The following is a 24,179-nucleotide window of genomic DNA, read 5'->3' on the forward strand; positions in this document are numbered from 1 at the left end:
GGAATCTTAGTTTTCCTACTCTCGGCTTCTTCCGGGACTCATACTTTTGGCCAACCTTGGACGTGGGCATCACCTCCTGCCAAACTACCTGACACTCCACCTGGCAGTTCAAGTCTCTCTGTGAAAATTGGATAATACTTAACACTTGTGTGGTATTTCTCAATTGGCAAAATTTTCTCTTTTCCCACGGATTATATCACACTGTACCTCACTGAGCCCAATTTTAATACAATTCTACACGAACCTTCATTTCAGTCAAATTGACCTCTGAGCGTGTTTGATGATTTCTCCCTCCTCTGTAGACTTCCTCAGAACATTCTCCCAATCCTAAATATCCTCCCCAGTCCTCCACAAATACTCAGCTCAGAGCTACCCTAAAGCTTCTCGGCTTCCTTGAAATTTGCTTCTTAGATCCAGTACCACAATTAGTTTCATGGCTTAATAATGCCTGGGATTTTGTCTCACAAAATCATAATTTCCCAGGTCTTGGGGGCATACCGAAGGCCAAGTAGTTCAAATCCCACCCTGGTGTGATATATGAGCTTCTCCACAGTCTCCACCAAGTCCATACTTGAGCATGCCAGCGACAAGGAACTTGCTACCTCTTACATCTTTGTAAATATTTAACCATCAAATAATCTACTTCTCAGTTACCTTATACTTACTTTCAGAGCCCTAACTTTACCCATGGTGAAACATACCTAAATATCCAATAACAGCACCACAAAATGATAGTGCCTTAAATGTTTAAGACAAGTCTTACGTGTTCACCAGTCTCTAGGCTTAATACTCCAAGACTTCAGTTATTTCTAATATTATAAAGTTTCTAGTTACCTCATAATTCCAGACCTGCCTCATATAACTCTTTTTTTTTTTTTTTTTTTTTTTGTTTTCAGAGAGACTGAATGCAGATCGGTTCCATTTTTCACTGTGTTTTCCACAGTGATCATCCTCCTTGCTTGGGATGAAGGAGATACATATTGTAGAGTTGTTGATTAAAAATGACTAATGAGGATTTATAAATCATAGGCTAGTGTAGTATGTGTTCTATATGTGCATGTTCTATAGGAAGATTGTTTAAATGAGACTTATGGTTACACTTAGCCCGCCTGAATCTAGTGCACCAAGACTTTTGAAAAATATTAGTGCATTTATATAAAACATAAGGATGGGCAACTTATCACCCACTTGTTCTTGTCCTTCGTTTATTTACAACTGTTTTATGGGTGCTTAATCCATGTCTGGAACTATTCTAGATGCTGTGGATACAGGGATGAACAAGGCAGGTAAGTTCCCTACAATCCTGAGGCCACCAACAGGAGAAAACACGTGGTCTGGATGGTAGCAGGTTACCTGTGCCTGACATATGTCCTTCCAGAGTTCCTGTTAAGATATACAGACACACAGAAATGCAAAATAGATAGGCCACATATGATAGATAAAGTGTGAGTGAGAAAGCAGAGGTCAGTCAAGGCCGAATTTCCACTGACTGTACTTCTGGTGAGTGAAGATGGATTAAGAATCACATTATTGATGAATGTGACCAACGTTCTGGCCTTTGAACAAAACAGAACACATAACCTGGATAAATTTTTTGGCTTTTCTATTAACTATAATGGTAAATAATATTATTTTATAAGAAGAAGATATTGAGCCCTAGTTATATAGAAATAAACCTGAGTTTTAAATGTTTCACTTATGAAATGTCTCACATAAAACTCAGTATAGCTGATGTTATGGAGGCATGTTCAACAGCAGAAACCAATATTCTGTGGTCTGGTTTATTTTTTTAGCAATAAAAACTACCACAACTATACTACTTATAAAACATTATACTAACAAATGTAACCTATCAGGTTCCCAATTTAGCCATTAATAGTTTGGCTTAATAGAATAATACTAAAAGAGGCAAAATCGAAGACATTCAGGTAAGAAAGGCAAAAACGATCTTGCTGTTTTTCTGGGTCTTCAAAGTAGCCTCATTGGGAGGTAGGTTAATTTGGAAGGTTATCCACTTCCGTGTCCACGTTGTGTGGATAGAGAATGATTCTCATGGTTGGTGATGAGATATTTCTTGTTGCCAGTGGAGAACAGGCCTGGGCCAGGACAGAGGGCTCACGTAGAGGATTCCTGGGGAGCTTCGTCCTTACCTTTCAGAAGAGGGGAAGCACGGGCGGTAGTCTTCTCAAGAGGTGACTAGAGTGATGTTATAGTCTAATGGTCTGTGCTTCCCTCGTTGGGGCCACCTGCCTCTTTGTTCAGATTCAACTCAGTGTTGGTTTCTGAGACTCGGCCCCTCTTGATGCCTTGGTCATTGGCTTTTTAAAATTTTTTTTATTTATGCGTGGGCCTCTCACTGTTGTGGTCTCTCCCGTTGCGGAGCACAGGCTCCGGGCGCGCAGGCTCAGCGGCCATGGCTCACGGGCCCAGCCGCTCCGCGGCATGTGGGATCCTCCCGGACCGGGGCACGAACCCGTGTCCCCTGCATCGGCAGGCGGACTCCCAGCCACTGCGCCACCGGGGAAACCCTGCTCATTGGCTTTTGCATGCTGAGTCAACTATTCCCAGTTATAGTTCCTCCTTCTGGGACAGCTCCCGCTCCTGGGCCAGTTCTCGAGCGCTCAGATAGCTTCCTTTGACAATGCCTTCTTTCTTGTCAGCACTTTCCCTCAAGGCTTTTCCCTCCCCCATGTCTGGGACCGCCTGTTGGCCTCTCCTTGATAGTTTCACCAGGCCTGCTCTTCCCCACAGAGCTTGTTGTTGTAAAGGAATGTCCTCTTCTAGAGAAAAGAGTCGACCCAAGGGGAGATTTTGAAAACCGGTGGACCTGGTTTCTTGGTTGCTAAGAGACTAGCTCCTCTACTACAAGTTAGCAAATAGGAACCTGGAAGGCTCCCTCCTGCAAAGGGTGGCTGGTTCTCCACCAGGAAGAATGAAGAATGGTCCCTGCTCCCTCATGCCTTCCTGTGTCCCAGAGGACTTTCATGTGAAGAAGAGAAACTTGTCAATGATGTTTGTTCCTAAAAACAAACTGTTTAAATATGAATGCAAACCACTTTTTGTACAATTTTAATATAAACAGTCTTTTCCAGGAATGCTACTATACGTCAACTGAGGGAGGGTTTCTTTCCCCCGAACTTTCCCAGGAATTATTCATCATTTTAGAAAATCCCATGATGCTGTCCGTGGCATTTACATCACCACCAGGAAACATCTAAATCAGTCTGCATTTCTATCTACCACAGTCATGGAGTGTCTACACATAGGGGAACGGATCTGACTAATATTTTTTACAGTAGTGTGCCTGAGTTGAGCCTTAGGTATTTGAATCTTCAGTTGGATTAGTTTAATCTTTTGCTCTTCTCGGGGCAAAAGATTGTTTTTATTTTTTTAATGGTAACCTCTATCCTTGAGCTTCTGTGATGTCCAGGCATCAAACTATATTCCATATATTATCTCATTTAATCCCCACCCTACAGTAAACCCAGTGGTAGGTAGCTTCATCTTCATTTTAGTGAAGAGTTCATTGAGCCTGTACCTTAAATGGTGATTAGTGGTCAAGACTAAAGCCAAGTTCTTCTGACTCAAAGGCCCTGTCTTTCTACCACACAAACTCCTCCCTTTTCAAGGTATAGCATCTCAATCCAAACAGATGTCTGCTTGGCAAAATTTCTTGCAGAAGCACACAGTGAAATGACATGTTTTGAGCACCATGAGAGCAACATTTGGAAGCAGAATCCATGACAGCACTGTAGCAACCCCCCTGAGAAAGTCCTCTGCTTAGTGATGACGCTGTCACGTGACTACATGCATCTCAAGTGACATTTCCCACCTCATCGAATGGTCACAAGGCCACAGTTGGGCCAGGCCAGAGGGGATCTCTGTGGAAAGTCTCATAGGAGCCAAAAGACTCACCTCCTTTATTTAGGAGGAATTTAATTAGTTAAATTCTTCTCCTCAAAATAAGAGGTGCTTATTATTTGAGGAAGAAAAATTAGAATCGTATCATTATAATTAGTGGTTCAGAGAACTCCAAACCTCTCATTAGGATCACAAAAAATTTCCCATTTAAATATTCTGTTTCATCTTTACTTTTTCCAGGATGGTAAAAGGATTCACAAAGTAAAGCTTTAGTACACTTTGATAGTATTAATATTGAGAAGTGGAAAAATTAGACCAGAAACCTTCCACTTCTCCAAAAGCCGATATGAAGTGACAGGAAAGAACAGGAAGTTGTAACCTGCACTTTCGCCAACGCAGAGCATGGGTTTCATTCAGCCACAAATCCCACTCTGTATGCAAATGGAATGTATGCTAAAGTTTGTGCCAAATTTATCTTTTTTTTTTTTTTAAACATTTTCTCTACCCTTTTTGGCTATCAGTTTTTAAAAAAGAATATTTTAATCATCGATGATTTAAAATCTATGCTTGTATTTGATTCATAACCTTATTCTGGCATTGCCATGTGTTGGGTATTCAGATGACTAACTAGTTTGCAAAACTATTAGATCATTTATACAAATTTGATTTTAATTCAGTACTGGTTAATGGGCCATAAAAATAAAGGGTGAGCCAACAACAAAACGAATACGGTTTATTGCCTGAAAGAATGCCTGGGGACTGCGGTTGCTTGATAAGTTAATAATAGCAAAGCATTAACTTCCCCCAAGCCTTTGTCATCTGTGAAAGTGAGATCATGTAATACCTGTTTATAAAAGCACACTTTAAATATATAATTTAAAGAGAAAAAATATAGAATGCAGGGAAATTGGGTGATTTCCTGCTTGAACAATGAATCTGAAGTTCAGGTGTGCGTCTATCACTTGCAGAACACTCCTCTCACCAGCGTCCTGCTGGGGCATTCACTCCATTTCCATCTTATAGAAAAATACTGGCTGGAGATGGATTTTTGGTCAGACGTATTGGCCATAAAATATAAGAAAGGACAATAAGAGCTTTTCCATGTTTTAAGGACACTATATGCACACTTGCAATGAAACTAGTTTAATTTTCTGTTTTACATCAACAGGATTTTCCCGAGTATGCCCGCAAAATGTAGCTCAATGTGATCTACTCACAACTCATACTGAACTGACCTCGGTGTTTCTGGTGGAGACCAAACTACTGGGGGGGATGAGGGTGCCTCCTCTTCCTCTGAAATAGATAAAATGAAAAGTTTTGTTTTGAGAAGCAGAACATTTTAGAATAAGTGGAGAAACAAAATAAATTATACTACTGTTTCAATTTTCCTAGCAACATTATTTAAGTAGCATTTGATGGAGACCAGAGGCAAAGAATACTGTGGCTAAATGTGAAATTTGGAAAATAGGAACTGAGGGGGTGGGTCCTGGAAGGGGAAATTTCTACAACATCAGCCATGATTTGGAGCAGGAGGTACATCCCAGGAGGCAGAGCCGGGCTAAGCAAGAAATGCAAAGGCAGTGTCAATTATCTCCTTGGGAGAGAAGAAGAAAGGGTGAATGAAAAAGAACATAGAAAAATCTATAAGAGGAGTCAGTTGGTTGTACCAACAACATAGGTAGAAATGGACATGGCAGGCTAGCCGGTAGTTTGATTTCAGCATCAGCTTTGGTAATAAACATACTTCATTAACATATGTGTCCACTCACCGTCCATTGAAACCAGAGAGTTGAAAAGATCTTTAAGAATGTGTTTGCTGAAAACTGTTTACACTGTGTTGAAAATGCCCTCCAGTCGGGGCAAATCAAATTAGAGTATGGAACACAACTTCTGACCTCCTTGAAAAGTTTTCATTGTCCTTTCTTTGCTAAAATAAAAGTATTATATGCCAAGAATGGAAAGTCTAAATAGTTCAGTTTCTAAGTTTATTTAAAAGTTGTTTCTATAGAGGCTAGCCTCTATTTGAACTTCCTAGGCACAGATTTGCTGCTCTATATAAAATTGAACGGCCTGCACTCATTTTTTTTCTGAAACTGATGTAGATTTTTAAAGTGGAAAGAAGAATATGAGGGATCCATCAGGTACCGAAGCAACTGCTGTTTTTGAGATGGAAATTAAGATGCAGGTCAAAACTTTGAAGAGAAAGGTCATATAGAAATGGACAGGAAGAGCAACCAGATGCCAGGTATTCTTCTTAAAATGTTCTTAGAAAATTGCCCTTAAATTGGGTTCAGGTAGAAAAAATGAAGACACGTGAGTCAGTACTGATATTTCATCTATGTGAGACTATGATATTTCAGAAGTTTTAACATTTCATACCAACACGAATAAGTGAAACCGTTTAGATAAACATAATTTATTTTATTTTATTTTATTTTATTTTACGTGGCTGGGCCACAGTTCCAATATATTTGGTGGAACATTATTTTGGATGTTTCTGTGGTGTTTTTAGGATGAGATTAACATTTAACATTGTACTTTTAAAAATACATTTTAAATTAATTAATTAATTTTTTAAATTTAATAATTTTGGCTGTGTTGGGTCTTGTTGCTGCATGTGGACTTTCTCTAGTTGCGGCGAGCGGGGGCTACTCTTTGTTGTGGTGCTCGGGCTTCTCATTGCAGTGGCTTCTCTTGTTGCAGAGCATGGGCTCTAGGTGCATGCAGGCTTCAGTAGTTGCAGAATGTGGGCTCAGTAGTTGTTGTTCGTGGGCTCATGAACACGGGCTTAGTTGCTCCATGGCACGTGGGATCTTTCTGAACCAGGGCTTGAACCCGTGTCCCCTGCATTGGCAGGCAGATTCTTAACCACTGTGCCACCAGGGAAGTCCCAAGATAAACATAATCTTTGATAAAAAATGATTGAATGGAATGCAGCTAAGCTGCCTGTCCTCAGGAACTGTACTTTCTACAACTTTGCCTGAGCTCCAGTGAGGGAGGCCTGGAGCTGTCCCGTTTTGCTGACTTTAACAAAATAAATAGCCATGTGGCTGACAGGGTCGTACTGCTTTGGCTGGTTGAGTGTCAGGCCTGAGTCTCTGAGGTGGGAGAGCCGAGTTCAGGATATTGGACCACCAGAGACCTCCCAGCCCCGTGTAATATCAATCAGCTAGAGCTCTCCCAGAGATCTCCATCTCAATGTTAAGACCCAGCTCCACTCAATGACCAGCAAGCTACAGTGCTGGACACCCTATGCCAAACAACTAGCAAAGCAGGAACACAACCCCACCCATTAGCGGAGAGACTGCCTAAAATCATAATAAGTTCACAGACACCCCAAAATACACAACTGGATGCGGTCCTGCCCACCAGAAAGACAAGACCCAGCCTCATCCACCAGAACACAGGCAACAGGCCCCTCCACCAGGAAGCCTACACAACCCACTGAACCAACTTTATCCACTGGGGGCAAACGCCAAAAACAATGGTAACTACAAACCAGCAGCCTGAGACAAGAAGACCCCAAACACAGTTAAGTTAAGCAAAATGAGAAGACAGAGAACTATGCAGCAGATGAAGGAGAAATGTAAAAGCCTACCAGACCAAACAAATGCAAAAGAAATAGGCAGTCTACCTGAAAAAGAATTCAGAGTAATGATAGAAACGATGATCCAAAATCTTGGAAATAGAATGGAGAAAGTACAAGAAACATTTAACAAGGAGCTAGAAGAAGTAAAGAGCAAACAAACAATGATGAACAACACAATAAATGAAATTTAAAATTCTCTAGAAGGAACCAATAGCAGAATAACTGAGGCAGAAGAACGGATAAGTGACCTGGATGCTAAAATAGTGCAAATAACTACCACAGAGCAGAATAAAGAAAAAGAATGAAAAGAATTGAGGACAGTCTCAGAGACCTCTGGGATAACATTAATAGCACCAACATTTGAATTATAGGGGTCCCAGAAGAAGAAGAGAAAAAGAAAGGAACTGAGAAAATATTTGAAGAGATTATAGTTGAAAACTTCCCTAATATAGGAAAGGAAAGAGTCAATCAAGCCCATGAAGTACAGAGAGTCCCATACAGGATAAATCCAAGGAGAAACATGCCAAGACACATATTAATCAAACTATCAAAAATTAAATACAAAGAAAAAATATTAAAAGCAGCAAGGGAAAACCAACAAATAACATACAAGGCAATCCCCATAAAGTTAACAGCTGATCTTTCAGCAGAAACTCTGAAAGCCAGAAAGGACTGGCAGGACATATTTAAAGTGATGAAAGGGAAAAAACTACAACCAAAATTACTCTACCCAGCAAGGATCTCATTCACATTCAACAGTGAAATTAAAACCTTTACAGACAAGAAAAGCTAAGAGAATTCAGCACCACCAAACCAGGTTTACAACAAACGCTAAAGGAACTTCTCTAGGCAGGAAATACAAGAGAAGGAAAAGACCTACAAAAACAAACCCAAAACAATTAAGAAAATGGTAATAGGAATATACATATCGATAATTACCTTAAATGTAAATGGATGAAATGTTCCAACCAAAAGACATTGACTGGCTGGCTGAATGGATACAAAAACAAGACCTGTATATATGCTGTCTACAAGAGACCCACTTCAGACCTAGGGACACATACAGACTGAAAATGAGGGGATGGAAAAAGATATTCCAAGCAAATGGAAATCAAAAGAAAGCTGGAGTAGCAATTCTCATATCAGACAAAATAGACTTTAAAATAAAGACTATTACAAGAGACAAAGAAGCACACTACATAATGATCAAGGGATCAATCCAAGAAGAACATATAACAATTGTAAATATTTATGTACCCAACATAGGAGCACCTCAATACATAAGGCAAATGCTAACAGCCATAAAAGGGGAAATCGACAGTAACACAGTCATAGGAGGGAACTTTAACACCCCACTTTCACCAATGGACAGATCATCCAAAATGAAAATAGATAAGGAAACACAAGCTTTAAATGATACATTAATCAAGATGGACTTAATTGATATTTATAGGACATTCCATGCAAAAACAACAGAATACACTTTCTTCTCAAGTGCTCATGGAACATTCTCTGGGATAGATCATATCTTGGGTCACAAATCAAGCCCTGGTAAATTTAAGAAAATTGAAATCGTATCAAGTATCTTTTCCAATCACAACACTATGAGACTAGATATCAATTACAGGGAAAAATCTGGAAAAAATACAAATACATGGAGGCTAAACAATACACTACTGAAAAACCAAGAGATCACTGAAGAAATCAAAGAGGAAATCAAAAAATATCTAGAAACAAATGACAATGAAAACAAGATGACCCAAAACCTATGGGATGCAGCAAAAGCAGTTCTAAGCGGGAAGTTTATAGCTATACAAGCCTACCTCAAGACACAAGAAAAATCTCACATAAACAACCTAAACTTACACCTAAAGCAATTAGAGAAAGAATAACAAAAAACCTCAAAGTTAGCGGAAGGAAATAAATCATAAAGATCACATTAGAAATAAATGAAAAAAAATGAAGGAAACAATAGCAAAGATCAATAAAACTAAAAGCTGGTTCTTTGAGAAGATAAACAAAATTGATAAACCATTAGCCAGACTCATCAAGAAAAATGGGAAAATAAATCAACAGAATTAAAAATGAAAAGGAAGAGAGATTGGGTCAAGATGGCAGAGTAGAAGGACGTGCCCTCACTCCCTCTTTCAAGAACACCAGAATCATAACTAACTGCTGAGCAATCATTGACAGGAAGACACTGGAACTCACCAAAAAGGATACCCCACATCCAGAGACAAAGGAGAAGCCACAATGAGATGGTAGGAGGGGCGTAATCACAATAAAATCAAATTCCATAACTGCTGGGTGGGTGACTCAGAAACTGGAGAACACTTATACCACAGAAGTCTACCCACTGGAGTGAAGGTTCTGAGCCCCATGCCAGGCTTCTGAACCTGGAGGTCCAGCAACGGGAGGAGGAATTCCTAGAGAATCAGACTTTGAAGGCTAGTGGGAATTGATTGCAGGACTTAACAGGACTGGGGGAAACAGAGATTCCACTCTTGGAGGGCACACACAAGTAGTGTGAGCATTGGGATCAAGGGGAAGGAGCAGTGATGCCATAGGATACTGAACCAGACCTACCTGCTAGTGTTGGAGGGTCTCCTGCAGAGGCAGGGAGTGGCTGTGCCTTACCATGAGGACAGGATACTGGCAGAAGAAGTTCTGGGAAGTACTTCATGGCGTGAGCCTTCCCAGATTCCACCTTTAGCCCCACGAAAGAGCCCGGGTAGGCTCCAGTGTTGGGCCGCCTCAGGCCAAACAACCAACTGGGAGGGAACCCAGCCCCACCCATCAGCAGAGAAGTGGATTAAAGTTTTATTGAGCTCTGCCCATCAGAGCAACAGCCAGCTCTACCCAACACCAGTCCCTCCCATCAGGAAACTTCCACAAGCCTCTTAGATAGCCTCATCCACCAGAGGGCAGACAGCAGAAGCAAGAAGAACTACAATCCTGCAGCCTGTGGAACAAAAACCACATTCACAGAAAAACAGACAAGATGAAAAGGCAGAAGGCTATGTACCAGATGAAGGAACAAGATAAAACCCCAGAAAAACAACTAAATGAAGTGGAGATAGGCAACCTTCCAGAAAAAGAATTCAGAATAATGATAGTGAAGATGATCCAGGACCTCGGAAAAAGAATGGAGGCAAAGATCGAGAAGATGCAAGAAATGTTTAACCAAGATCGAGAAGAATTAAAGAACAAACAGAGAAGAACAATACAATAACTGAAATGAAAAATACACTAGAAGGAATCAATAGCAGAATAACTGAAGCAGAAGAACAGATAAGTGACCTGGAAGACAGAAGGGTGGAATTCACTGCTGCGGAACAGAATAAAGAAAAAAGAATGAAAAGAAATGAAGACAGCCTAAGAGATGTATGGGACAACATTAAACAAAACAACATTCACATTATAGGGGTCCCAGAAGGAGAAGAGAGAGAGAAAGGACCTGAGGAAATATTTGAAGAGATTACAGTCGAAAACTTCCCTAACATGGGAAAGGAAATAGCCACCCAAGTCCAGGAAGTGCAGCAAGTCCCATACAGGATAAACCCAAGGAGAAACATGCTGAGACACATAGTAATCAAATTGGCAAAAATTAAAGACAAAAAAAATTATTGAAAGCAGCAAGGGAAAAATGACAAATAACATACAAGGGAATGCCCATAAGGTTAACAGCTGATTTCTCAGCAGAAACTCTACAAGCCAGAAGGGAGTGGCATAACATACTTAAAGTGATGAAAGGGAAGAACCTACAACCAAGATTACTCTACCCCGCAAGGATCTCATTCAGATTTGACAGAGAAAACAAAAGCTTTACAGACAAGCAAAAGCTAAGATAATTCGGCACCACCAAACCAGCTCTACAACAAATGCTAAAGGAACTTCTCTAGGTGGGAAACACAAGAGAAGAAAAGGACCTACAAAAACAAACCCAAAACAATTAAGAAAATGATAATAGGAACATACACATTGATAATTACCTTAAATGTAAATGGATTAAATGCTCCAACCAAAAGACATTGACTGGCTGGCTGAATGGATACAAAAACAAGACCTGTATATATGCTGTCTACAAGAGACCCACTTCAGACCTAGGGACACACAGAGACTGAAAGTGAAGGGATGGAAACAGATATTCCATGCAAATGGAAATCAAAAGAAAGCTGGAGTAGCAATTCTCATATCAGACAAAATAGACTTTAAAATAAAGACTATTATAAGAGACAAAGAAGCACACTACATAATGATCAAGGAATCAATCTAAGAAGAAGATATAACAATTATAAATATATATGCACCCAACATAGGAGCACCTCAATACATAAGGCAACTGCTAACAGCTATAAAACAGGAAATCAACTGTAACACAGTAATAGTGGGGGACTTGAACACCTCACTTACACCAATGGACACATCATCCAAACAGAAAATTACTAAGGAAACACAAGCTTAAAATGACACAATACACCAGATAGATTTAATTGATATTTATAGGACATTCCATCCAAAAACAGCAGATTACACTATCTTCTCAGGTATGCATGGAACATTCTCTAGGAAAGATCACATCTTGGGTCACAAATCAAGCCTCAGTAAATTTAAGAAAATTGAAATCATATCAAGCATCTTTTCTGATCACAATGCTATGAGATTAGAAATCAATTACATGGAAAAAACATAAGAAACACAAACACATGGAGGCTAAACAATACATCACTAAATAACCAAGCGATCACTGAAGAAATCAAAGAGGAAATCAAAAAATACCTACAGACAAATGACAATGAAAACACGATGATCCAAAACCTATGGGATGCAGCAAAAGCAGTTCTAAGAGGGAAGTTTATAGCTATACAAGCCTACCTCAAGAAACAAGGCAAATCTCAAATAGACAATCTAACCTTACACCTGAAAGAACTAGAGAAAGAAGAATAAACAAAACCCAAAGTTAGCAGAAGGAAAGAAATCATAAAGATCAGAGCAGCAATAAATGAAGCAGAAACAAAGAAAACAATAGCAAAGATCAATAAAACTAAAAACTGGTTCGTTGAGGAGATAAAGAAAATTGATAACCCTTTAGGCAGACTCATTATCAAAAAGGGGGAGAGGACTCAAATCAATAAAATTAGAAATGAAAAAGGGGAAGTTACAACAGACACCGCAGAAATACAAAGCATCCTAAGAGACTATTACAAGAAACTCGATGCCAATAAAATGGACAACCTGGAAGAAATAGACAAATTCTTAGAAAGGTATAACCTTCCAAGACTGAACCAGGAAGAAATAGAAAATATGAACAGACCAATCACAAGTAATGAAATTGAAACTGTGACTAAAAATCTTCCAACAAACAAAAGTCCAGGACCAGATGGCTTCACAGGTGAATTCTATCAAACATTTAGAGAAAAGCTAATACCCATCCTTCTCAAACTGTTCCAAAAAATTGCAGAGGAAGGAAAACTCTCAAACTCATTCCATGAGGCCACCATCACCCTGATACCAAAACCAGACAAAGATAACACAAAAAAAGCAAATTACAGACCAATATCACTGATGAATATAGATGCAAAAATCCTCATAAAATAATAGCAAACAGAATCCAACAACACATTAAAAGGATCATACACCATGATCAAGTGAGATTTATCCCAGAGATGCAAGGATTCTTCAATATATGTAAATCAATCAATGTGATACACCATATTAACAAATTGAAGAATAAAAACCATATGACCATCTCAATAGATGCAGAAAAAGCTTTTGACAAAATTCAACACCCATTTATGATAAAAAACTCTCCAGAAAGTGGGCACAGAGAAAACCTACTTCAACATAATAAAGGCCATATATGACAAACCCACAGCAAACATCATTCTCAGTGGTGAAAAACTGAAAGCATTTCCTCTAAGATCAGGAACAAGATAAGGATGTCCACTCTCACCACTAGTATTCAACATAGTTTTGGAAGTCCAAGCTATGGCAATCAGAGAAGAAAAAGAAATAAAAGGAATACAAATTGGAAAATAAGAAGTAAAACTATCACTGATTGCAGATGACATGATACTATACACAGAGAATCCTAAAGATGTCACCAGAAAACTACTAGAGCTAATCAATGAATTAGGTAAAGTTGCAGGATCCAAAATTAATGCACAGAAATCTCTTGCATTCCTATACACTAATGATAAAAAATCTGAAAGAGAAATTAAGGAAACACTCCCATTTACCATTGCAACAAAAAGAATAAAATACCTAGGAATAAACCTACCTAGGGAGATGAAAGACCTGTATGCCGAAAACTACAAGACACTGATGAAAGATATTAAAGATGATACCAAAAGATGGAGAGATATACCATGTTCTTCGATTGGAAGAATCAATATTGTGAAAATGACTATACTACCCAAAGCAATCTACAGATTCAATGCAATTCCTACCAAATTACCAATGACATTTTTTACAGAACTAGAACAAAAATCTTAAAATTTGTATGGAGACACAAAAGACCCTGAATAGCCAAAGCAGTCTTGAGGGAAAAAAACGGAGCTGGAGGAATCAGACTCCCTAACTTCAGACTATACTACAAAGCTACAGTAATCAAGACAATATGGTACTGGCACAAAAACAGAAATATAGATCAATGGAACAAGATAGTAAGTCCAGAGATAAACCCACACACCTATGGTTAACTAATCTATGACAAAGGAGGCAAGGATATACAATGGAGAAAAGACAGCCTCTTCAGTAAGTGGTGCTGGGAAAACTGGACAGCTACATGTAAAAGAATGAAATTAGAACACTCCCTAACACCGTACACAAAAATAAACTCAAAATGGATTTGAGACCTAAATGTAAGACCTGACACTATAAAACTCTTAGAGGAAAACATAGGAAGAACACTCTTTGACATAAATCACAGCAAGATATTTTTTGATCCACTCCTAGAGTAATGGAAATAAAAACAAAAATAAACAAATGGGACCTAATGAAACTTCAAAGCTCTTGCACAGCAAAGGAAACCATAAACAAGATGAAAAGACAACCCTCAGAATGGGAGAAAATATTTGCAAACGAATCAACGGACAAAGGATTAATCTCCAAAATATATAAACAGCTCATGCAGATCAATATTAAAAAAACAAACAACTCAATCCAAAAATGGGCTGAAGACCTAAACAGACATTTCTCCAAAGAAGACAAACAGATGGCCAAGAAGCACATGAAAGGATGCTCAACATCACTAATCATTAGAGAAATGCAAATCAAAAGTACAATGAGGTATCACCTCACACCAGTCAGTATCGCCATCATCAAAAAATCTACAAACAGGGACTTCCCTGGTGGTGCAGTGGTTGAGAATTCGCCTGCCGGTGCAGGGGATGCAGGGTTCGATCCCTGGTCTGGGAGGATCCCACATGCCGCGGAGTAGCTGAGCCCGTGTGCCACGACTGCTGAGGCCCGCGCCCTTGGAGCCTGTGCTCTGCAACGGGGGAAGCCACCGCAATGAGAAGCCTTCGTACAGCAACAAAGACCCAATGCAGCCAAAACCAAATAAATTTAAAAAAAAATCTACAAAAACTAAATGCTGGAGAGGGTGTGGAGAAAAGGGAACCCTCTTGCACAGTTGGTGGGAATGTAAATTGATACAGCCACTATAGAGAACAGTATGGAGGTTCCTTAAAAATCTAAAAATAGAACTACCATACGATCCAGCAATCCCACTACTGGGCATATACCCTGAGAAAGCCATAATTCAAAAAGAGTCATGTACCACAATGTTCATTGCAGCTCTATTTACAATAGCCAGGACACAGAAGCAACCTAAGTGTCCATCAACAGATGAATGGATAAAGAAGATGTGGCACATTTATACAATAGAATATTATTCAGCCATAAAAAGAAACAAAATTGAGTTATTTGTAGTGAGGTGGATGGACCTAGAGTCTGTCATACAGAGTGAAGTAAGTCAGAAAGAGAAAAGCAAATACCGTATGCTAACACATATATATGGAATATAAAAAAAAAAGGTTCTCATGAACCTAGGGGCAGGACAGGAGTAAACACGCAGACGTAGAGAATGGACTTGAGGACACGGGGAGGGGGAAGGGTAAGCTGGGACGAAGTGAGAGAGTGGCATGGACATATATACACTCCCAAATGTAAAATAGATAGCTAGTGGGAAGCAGTCGCATAGCACAGGGAGATCAGCTCAGTGCTTTGTGACCACCTCGAGGGGTGGGAGGGAGCCACAAGAGGGAGGAGATATGGGGATATATGTATACATATAGCTGATTCACTTTGTTATACAGCAGAAAGTAAAACAGCATTGCAAAGCAATTCTACTCCAATAAAGATGTTAAAAAAGAAATGACTGAATGACTTGGCTGTAGGAATGTTATCCTCCTCAACCCCCTTTTTTCAGAAGGAAGGAACTTGGTGGTTTGGGAAGCAACCTGTCTTGTCAAGAACCTGATCTGCTGGTGGTTGAGCAGGGATTGGAGAGTGAAGCCCAGGCTGCCCAGCGTTCCTGGGCCTCAGTCCTGATGCCGACACATGAGAGCAGCTTGGTCACAGTTCCCGGCAAGGCCCTCAAATTCCCCAAGCATCTGTTTCCTCATGTGCAAAACAGGGATTTACAATAATCCTTCATGTGGTTATTGTATCCAGTTGGTAATGCACGTGGCGGCACTTTCTAAACCTCTATAAATGCTATACCGATTACGTTATTATTCTTCCCATGATGTTACACGGTGTTCTCTGTGTACCTGATGAGAAAGCTGAGGCCTAGGGTTACAAATTCACAGGAGGTGATTCCAGAATTGGGTCTCAATTCCAGCGTATATGCTTTTCATTCTGCTGAAATTTTACTTCAGAATCACATTCTTGTCCTTCTGAGAAGTAGGATCAGTTCCTTTTCCTTCTGTTTTGATGTTTCATTTCTCCTAAACCTGCAACCCCACGGTGCATCCTTACTGAGTTCTATAGCATGTCTTTCACTAATAGAAGTAAACCCTAAAAAAAAGTTTCTACCGAGTTCTATATTTGAATATTGTTTCTGTACGTGTCAGCTTCCTCTTCATGAAAATCCTATCAAAGCTTGCCTGTGACACATGACAAAGACCCAGAGACTGGGCAAGCCAATTTTACACAGCATCTAGTGGGGCCCACCGAGAGGCAGGTGTGCAAAGGTTTAGCAATGCTCGTCATGGTTGTAACGGCCATAAAGATGGTCTCTCATCTAGAGATCATAATCTAGTCCATGAAATGTCACAATATAAGGAAAAATCTTATTAATACCTAAAGAGCTATATCATAATGGAAGCAGTTCGAAGTTTCAGAAATCTTAGATGTCACATGTCACCTAGCATGGTTAATTGGATGGAAGCCCCAAAACACGCCTTTATTCTGCACCCCAGATACTCCGAAAGAAATAACACGTATCACAGTGCAGGAAGTACAGTATATCAAATATCCCTCAAATATATTTGTCTTCCTAAAATAGATTTGCCTGTCTTTTATGCCTTCATTTGAGTTACTAATAAACATCTTGAGAAAGATGGATCTCAAGTCAGGGGCATGTTGAACTTTTGAACTCCGTGGCAGCCTCAGACAATTAAACAGCAGATGGCATCCTGATGTTGTAAATCTGGGTTAGTCCCCAAATCTCCCGTTCCTTCAACATTTCAGTATCACAGTTGCGATGATCCGAGAGTAACTGTCGACTGCATCTGGCACATTTGAAACACGTGCCTAGTAACCCTAACAAAAAATGTTAAATTGCTTGGGTCTGGCTTGACATGTTTTTAGTGAACGCACAATCACCAGATTCTTTTCTAAATACTCACAGACAATCCACTGAAAAGAGTTAATTGTATATTTTGGCCACAATTCACAAAAGTCTACAGTTTCTGGAAATTCCAGAAGATTTGTACTATTTGCCATTCTCCAGCCAAAAAAAAAAAGGAAAAAAAAAAACCTCATAGAATCCATATATTTTTTTAAAATTATAAAGTTTTTCTGAGATTACACGTTTATTGAACCCATTCAGATGTAATGCTCATGTACAGAGAGATTTGAATATGTTGAAACTGACTGGTTTTGTTTAAATATTCTTTGCAGCTGACTTGCGTTTTGTTTTTTCCTCATCAGAGCTGCCCTATCCTTTGCACTCTGGGACCATCCTCAGAGTTGAAGGCACCAAAGCCATATGGGAATCGCACAGTTCAGCTTTTGGTCAACATGACATCATATTTCCCAAAGGCCCATGCCTTCTTTGTTCTTGTTGCTTCAAACAAACAAACAAAGAAAAAAAAAACTGTATTTTTTTCTAGCATTTCTCATGAACTTCGTTTGTCATGGGTTTGAGCCTTTCCTGACATTGTTCTTACAGGTTCGTTTCATGCTTTCCTCATGTGTCCATTTAATTTCACCTGTGTACATCCCACTTACAGAGGATAAACGTGCTTTGAGTGATTCATCAGAAGCTGAGTCACAGATGAGTAAAATCAAGTGAACATAAGAAGGGAAAATTCTTACGGGATAGGCATAACTTTCCAGACTCCATTTCCAAATGTTTGCCGTTTCCTCCTTCTTTCCAGAGTGATTCCTCAGGCGATGCTTGAGGAATCACTGGAAAAGTCTGTCACAGGAAGTCCCCAGTGTCCCCTGAAACACCTCCCCAACGTCAGTAGCTGTTGGAGTGTTTGCTTTAAAAAACTCCCAGTGTGGGGGCTTCCCTGTAGCGCAGTGGTTGAGAGTCCGCCTGCCGATGCAGGGGACACGGGTTCGTGCCCTGGTCCGCGAGGATCCCCCATGCTGCGGAGCGGCTGGCCCCGTGAGCCGTGGCCGCTGAGCCTGCGCGTCTGGAGCCTGTGCTCCGCGATGGGAGAGGCCACAACAGTGAGAGGCCTGCGTACCGAAAAAAAAACAAAACAAAAACTCCCAGTGCTGCCCAGGAGAAGCTATATGAGCTGGGCCTTCATTCATATATTCATTCATTCACACATTTAACAAAGATTTTTTTTTTTACATCTTTATTGGAGTATAATTGCTTTACAATGGTGTGTTAGTTTCTGCTTTATAACAAAGTGAATCAGCTATACATATACATATATCCCCATATCTACTTCCTCTTGTGTCTTCGTCCCACCCTCCTTATCCCACCCCTCTAGGTGGTCACAAAGCACCGAGCTGGTCTCCCTGTGCTATGTGGCTGCTTCCCACTAGCAATCTATTTTACATTTGGGAGTGTATATATGTCCATGCCACTCTCTCACTTCGTCCCAGCTTACCCTTCCCCCTCCCCATGTCCTCAAGTCCATTCTCTAGTAGGTCTGCATCTTTATTCCTGTCCTGCTGCTAGGTTCTTCAGAAACATTGTTCTTTTTTTTTTTTTTTAGATTCCATACATATGTGTTAGCATACAGTATTTGTTTTTCCCTTTCTGACTTACTTAACTCTGTAATACAGTCTCTAGGACCATCCACCTCATTACAAATAACTCAATTTCGTTTCTTTTTATTGCCGTAATATTTCTTTTCATGGTATAACATTACATCAGTAATATTCCATTGTATACGTACCACATCTTCTTTATCCATTCATCTGTCGATGGACACTTAGGTTGCCTCCATGTCCTGGCTCTTGTACATAGTGCTGCAATGAACATTGTGGTACATGACTCTTTTTGAATTATGGTTTTCTCAGGGTATATGCCCAGTAGTGGGATTGCTGGGCCATATGGTAGTTCTATTTTTAGTTTTTTAAGGACCCTCCATACTGTTCTCCATAGTGTCTGTATCAATATACATTCCCACCAACTATGCAAGAGGGTTCCCTTTTCTCCACACCCTCTCCAGCATTTATTGTTTATAGACTTTTTATGATGGCCATTCTGACTGGTGTGAGGTGATACCTCATTGTAGTTTTGATTTGCATTCCTCTAATGATTAGTGATGTTGAACATCCTTTCATGTGTTTGTTGGCAATCTGTATATCTTCTTTGGAGAAATGTCTGTCTAGGTCTTCTGCCCATTTTTGGATTGGGTTGTTTGTTTTTTTGATATTGAGCTACATGAGCTGCTTATATATTTTGGAGATTCTTTGTCAGTTGCTTCGTTTGCAAATATTTTCTCCCATTCTGAGGGTTGTCTTTCCTCTTGTTTATGGTTTCCTTTGCTGTGCAAAAGCTTTTAAGCTTCATTAGGTCCCATCTGTTTCTTTTTTATTTTATTTCCATTTCTCTAGGAGGTGAGTCAATTGGATCTTGCCGTGATTTATGTCAAAGAGTGTTCTGCCTATGTTTTCCTCTAAGAGTTTGATAGTGTCTGGCCTTACATTTAGGTCTTTAAACCATTTTGAGTTTATTTTTGTGTATGGTGTTAGGAAGTGTTCTAATTTCATTCTTTTACATGTAGCTGTACAGTTTCCCCAGCACCACTTATTGAAGAGGCTGTCTTTTCTCCATTGTATATTCTTGCCTCCTTCATCAAAGATAAGGTGACTATATGTGCATGAGTTTATCTCTGGGCTTTCTATCTTGTTCCATTGATCTATATTTCTGTTTTTGTGCCAGTACCACACTGTCTTGATGACTGTAGCTTTGTAGTATATTCTGAAGTCCAGGAGCCTGATTCCTCCAGCTCCGTTTTTCTTTCTCAAGATTGCTTTGGCTATTCGAGGTCTTTTGTGCTTCCATACAAATTGTGAAATTTTTGTTCTAGTTCTGTGAAAAATGCCATTGGTAGTTTGATAGGGATTGCATTGAATCTACAGATTGCTTTGGGTAGTATAGTCGTTTTCACAATGTTGATTCTTCGAATCCAAGCACATGGTATATCTCTCCATCTGTTTGTATCATCTTTAATTTCTTTCATCAGTGTCATAATTTTCTGCATACAGGTCTTTTGTCTCCTTAGGTAGGCTTATTCCTAGGTATTTTATTCTTTTTGTTGCTATGGTAAATGGGAGTGTTTCCTTAATTTCTCTTTCAGATTTTTCATCATTAGTGTATAGGAATGCAAGAGCTTCCTGTGCATTAATTTTGTATCCTGCTACTTTAGCAAATTCATTGATTAGCTCTAGTAGTTTTCTGGTAGCATCTTTAAGATTCTCTAATGTATAGTACCATGTCATCTGCAAAGAGTGACAGCCTTACTTCTTCTTTTCCAATTTGGATTGCTTTTATTTCTTTTTCTTCTCTGATTGCTGTGGCTAAAAATTCCAAAACTATGTTGAATAATAGTGGTGAGCGTGGAAAACCTTGTCTTGTTCCTGATCTTATAAGAAATGGTTTCAGTTTTTCACCATTGAGGACGATGTTGGCTGTGGGTTTGTCATATATGGCCTTTATTATGTTGAGGTAAGTTCTCTCAATGCCTACTTTCTGGAGGATTTTTTTTATCATAAATCGGTGTTGAATTTTGTAAAAAGCTTTTTCTGCATCTATTGGGATTATCATATGGCTTTTCTCCTTCAGTTTGTTAATATGGTTTATCACATTGATTGATTTGTGCATATTGAAGAATCCTTGCATTCCTGGGAGAAACCCCAGTTGATCATGGTGGATGATCCTTTTAATGTGCTGTTGGAGTCTGTTTGCTAGTATTTTGTTGAGAATTTTTGCATCTATGTTCATCAGTGATATTGGTCTGTCATTTTCTTTCTTTGTGACATTTTTGTCTGGTTTTGGTATCAGGGTGATGGTAGCCTCGTAGAATGACTTTGGGAGTGTTCCTCCCTCTGCTATATTTTGGAAGAGTTTGAGAAGGATAGGTGTTAGCTCTTCTCTAAATGTTAGATAGAATTCGCCTGTGAAGCCATCTGGTCCTGGGCTTTTGTTTGTTGGAAGATTTTTAATCACAGTTTCAATTTCAGTGCTTGTGATTGGTCTGTTTATATTTTCCATTTCTTCCTGGTTCAGTCTCAGAAGGTTCTGCTTTTATAAGAATTTGTCCATTTCTTCAAGGTTGTCCATTTTATTGGCATATAGTTGCTTGTAGTAATCTCTCATGATCCTTTGTATTTCTGCAGTGTCAGTTGTTACTTCTTTTTCATTTTTAATTCTATTGATTTGAGTCTTTCCCCTTTTTTTCTTGATGAGTCTGACTAATGGTTTACCAATTTTGTTGATCTTCTCAAAGAATCAGTTTTTAGTTTTATTGATCTTTGCTATTGTTTCCTTTATTTCTTTTTCATTTATTTCTGATGTGATCTTTATGATTTATTTCCTTCTGCTAACTTTGGGGTTTTTTGGTTCTTCTTTCTCTAATTGCTTTTGGTGTAAGGTTAGATTGTTTATTTGAGATGTTTGTTTCTTGAGGTAGGATCGTATTGCTATAAACGTCCCTCTTAGAACTGCTTTTGCTGCATCACATCGGTTTTTTGTCGTTGTGTTTTCACTGTCATGTGTTTCTAGGTATTTTTTGATTTCCTCTTTGATATCTTCAGTGATCTCTTAGTTATTTAGTAGTGTATTGTTTAGCCTCCATGTGTTTGTACTTTTTCCAGATTTTTTCCCTGTAATTGGTATCTAGTCTCATAGTGTTGGGGTAAGAAGAGATACTTGATATGATTTCAATTTTCTTAAATTTACCAAGGCTTGATTTGTGACCCAAGATATGATCTATCCTGGAGAATGTTCCATGAGCACTTGAGAAGAAAGTGTATTCTGTTGTTTTTACATGGAATGTCCTATAAATATCAATTAAGTCCATCTTGATTAATGTATCATTTAAAGCTTGTGTTTCCTTATCTATTTTCATTTGGGATGATCAGTCCTTTGGTGAAAGTGGGGTGTTAAAGTCCCTTACTATGATTGTGTTACTGTCGTTTTCTCCTTTTATGGCCATTAGCATTTGCCTTATGTATTGAGGTGCTCCTATGTTGGGTGCATATATATTTATAATTGTTATATCTTCTTCTTGGATTGATTCCTTGATTATTACATAGTGTGCTTCTTTGTCACTTGTAATAGTCTTTATTTTAAAGTCTATTTTTTCTGATATGAGAATTACAACTTCAGCTTTCTTTTGGTTTCCATTTGCTTGGAATATCTTTTTCCATCCCCTCACTTTCAGTCTGTATGTGTCCCTAGGTCTGAAGTGGGTCTCTTGTAGACAGCATATATACAGGTCTTGTTTTTGGATCCCTTCAGCCAGTCTGTGTCTTTTGGTGGGAGCATTTCATCCATTTACATTTAAGGTAGTTATCAATATGTATGTTCCTATTACCATTTTCTTAATTGTTTGGGGGTCTTTTACTTCTCTTATGTTTCCTGCCTAGAGAAGTTCCTTTAGCATTTGTTGTAAAGCTGGTTTGGTGATGCTGAATTCTCTTAGCTTTTGCTTGTCTGTAAAGGTTTAAATTTCTCCATCAAATCTGAATGAGATCCTAGCTAGGTAGAGTAATCTTGGTTGTAGGTTTTTCCCTTTCATCACTTTAATTATGTCCTTCCACTCCCTTCTGGCTTGTAGAGTTTCTGCTGAAAGATCAGCTGTTAGCTTTATGGGGATTGCCTTGTATGTTATTTGTTGGTTTTCCCTTGCTGCTTTTAATATTTTTTCTTTGTATTTAATTTTTGATAGTTTCATTAATATGTGTCTTGGCATGTTTCTCCTTGGATTTTTCCTGTATGGGACTCTCTGTGCTTCCTGGGCTTGACTATTTCCTTTCCCATATTAGGGAGTTTTCAACTATAATCTCTTCAAATATTTTCTCAGTCCCTTTCTTTTTCTCTTCTTCTTCTGGGACCCCTATAATTTGAATGTTGGTGTGTTAAGTGTTGTCCCAGAGGTCTCTGAGACTGTCCTCAATTCTTTTCATTCTTTTTCCTTTATTCTGCTCTGTGGTAGTTATTTGCACTATTTTAACTTCCAGGTCACTTATCTGTTCTTCTGCCTCAGTTATTCTGCTATTGATTCCTTCCAGGGAATTTTTAATTTCATTTTTTGTGTTGCTTATCATTGTTTGTTTGCTGTTTAGTTCTTCTAGCTCCTTGTTAAACGTTTCTTGTATTTTCTCCATTCTATTTCCAGGATTTTGGATCATCTTTACTATCATTACTCTGAATTCTTTTTCAGGTAGACTGCCTATTTCCTTGTCCTTTGTTAGGTCTGGTGGGTTTTTATCTTGCTCCTTCATCTGCTGTGTGTTTTTCTGTCTTCTCATTTTGTTTATCTTACTGTGTTTGGGGTCTCCTTTTTGCAGCCTGCAGGTTCGTATTTCCCATTGTTTTTGGTGTCTGTACCCAGTGGCTAAGGTTGGTTCAGTGGGTTTTGTAGGCTTTCTGGTGGAGAGGACTGGTGCCTGTGTTCTGTGGGTGAGGCTGGATCTTGTCTTTCTGGTGGGCAGGTCCACGTCTGGTGGTGTGTTGTGGGGTGTCTGTGGACTTATTATGATTTTAGGCAGCCTCTCTGCTAATGGGTGAGGTTGTGTTCCTGTCTTGCTAGTTGTTTGGTATAGGATGTCCAGCACTGTAGCTTGCTGGTCATTGAGAGGAGCTGGGTTTTAGCATTGAGATGGAGATCTCTGGGAGAGCATTTGCCATTTGTGACTATGTGGAGCTGGAAGGTCTCTGGTGGACCAATGTCCTGAACTCAGTCTCCCACCTCAGAAGCAGTGTCCTGACACCTGGCCGGAACACCAAGTCCCTGTCAGCCACACGGCTCAGAAGAGAAGGGAGAAAGAGAGAAAGAGAGAAAGAGAGAAAGAAAGGAAG

The 24,179-nt window shown here is 39.3% G+C and overlaps 1 long non-coding RNA gene across 2 annotated transcripts in view; it reads right to left on the minus strand.

Moving 5' to 3' along the window:
• Positions 1 to 4,988: 4,988 nt before the first annotated feature.
• The window catches only part of LOC113625366 (uncharacterized), a 30,885-nt gene continuing 11,694 nt past the window's right edge, over positions 4,989 to 24,179 (minus strand). For both annotated transcript variants that reach the window (XR_003434637.1, XR_003434636.1), the window contains one exon: positions 4,989 to 5,154. This is a non-coding gene — a long non-coding RNA (uncharacterized LOC113625366). The remainder of the gene's footprint in view (positions 5,155 to 24,179) is intronic.

Source organism: Aethalodelphis obliquidens, unplaced genomic scaffold (genome assembly GCF_003676395.1).
Source record: "Aethalodelphis obliquidens isolate GAN/ISIS:26980383/991018 unplaced genomic scaffold, ASM367639v1 scaffold15, whole genome shotgun sequence".
NCBI lineage: Eukaryota > Metazoa > Chordata > Mammalia > Artiodactyla > Delphinidae > Aethalodelphis > Aethalodelphis obliquidens.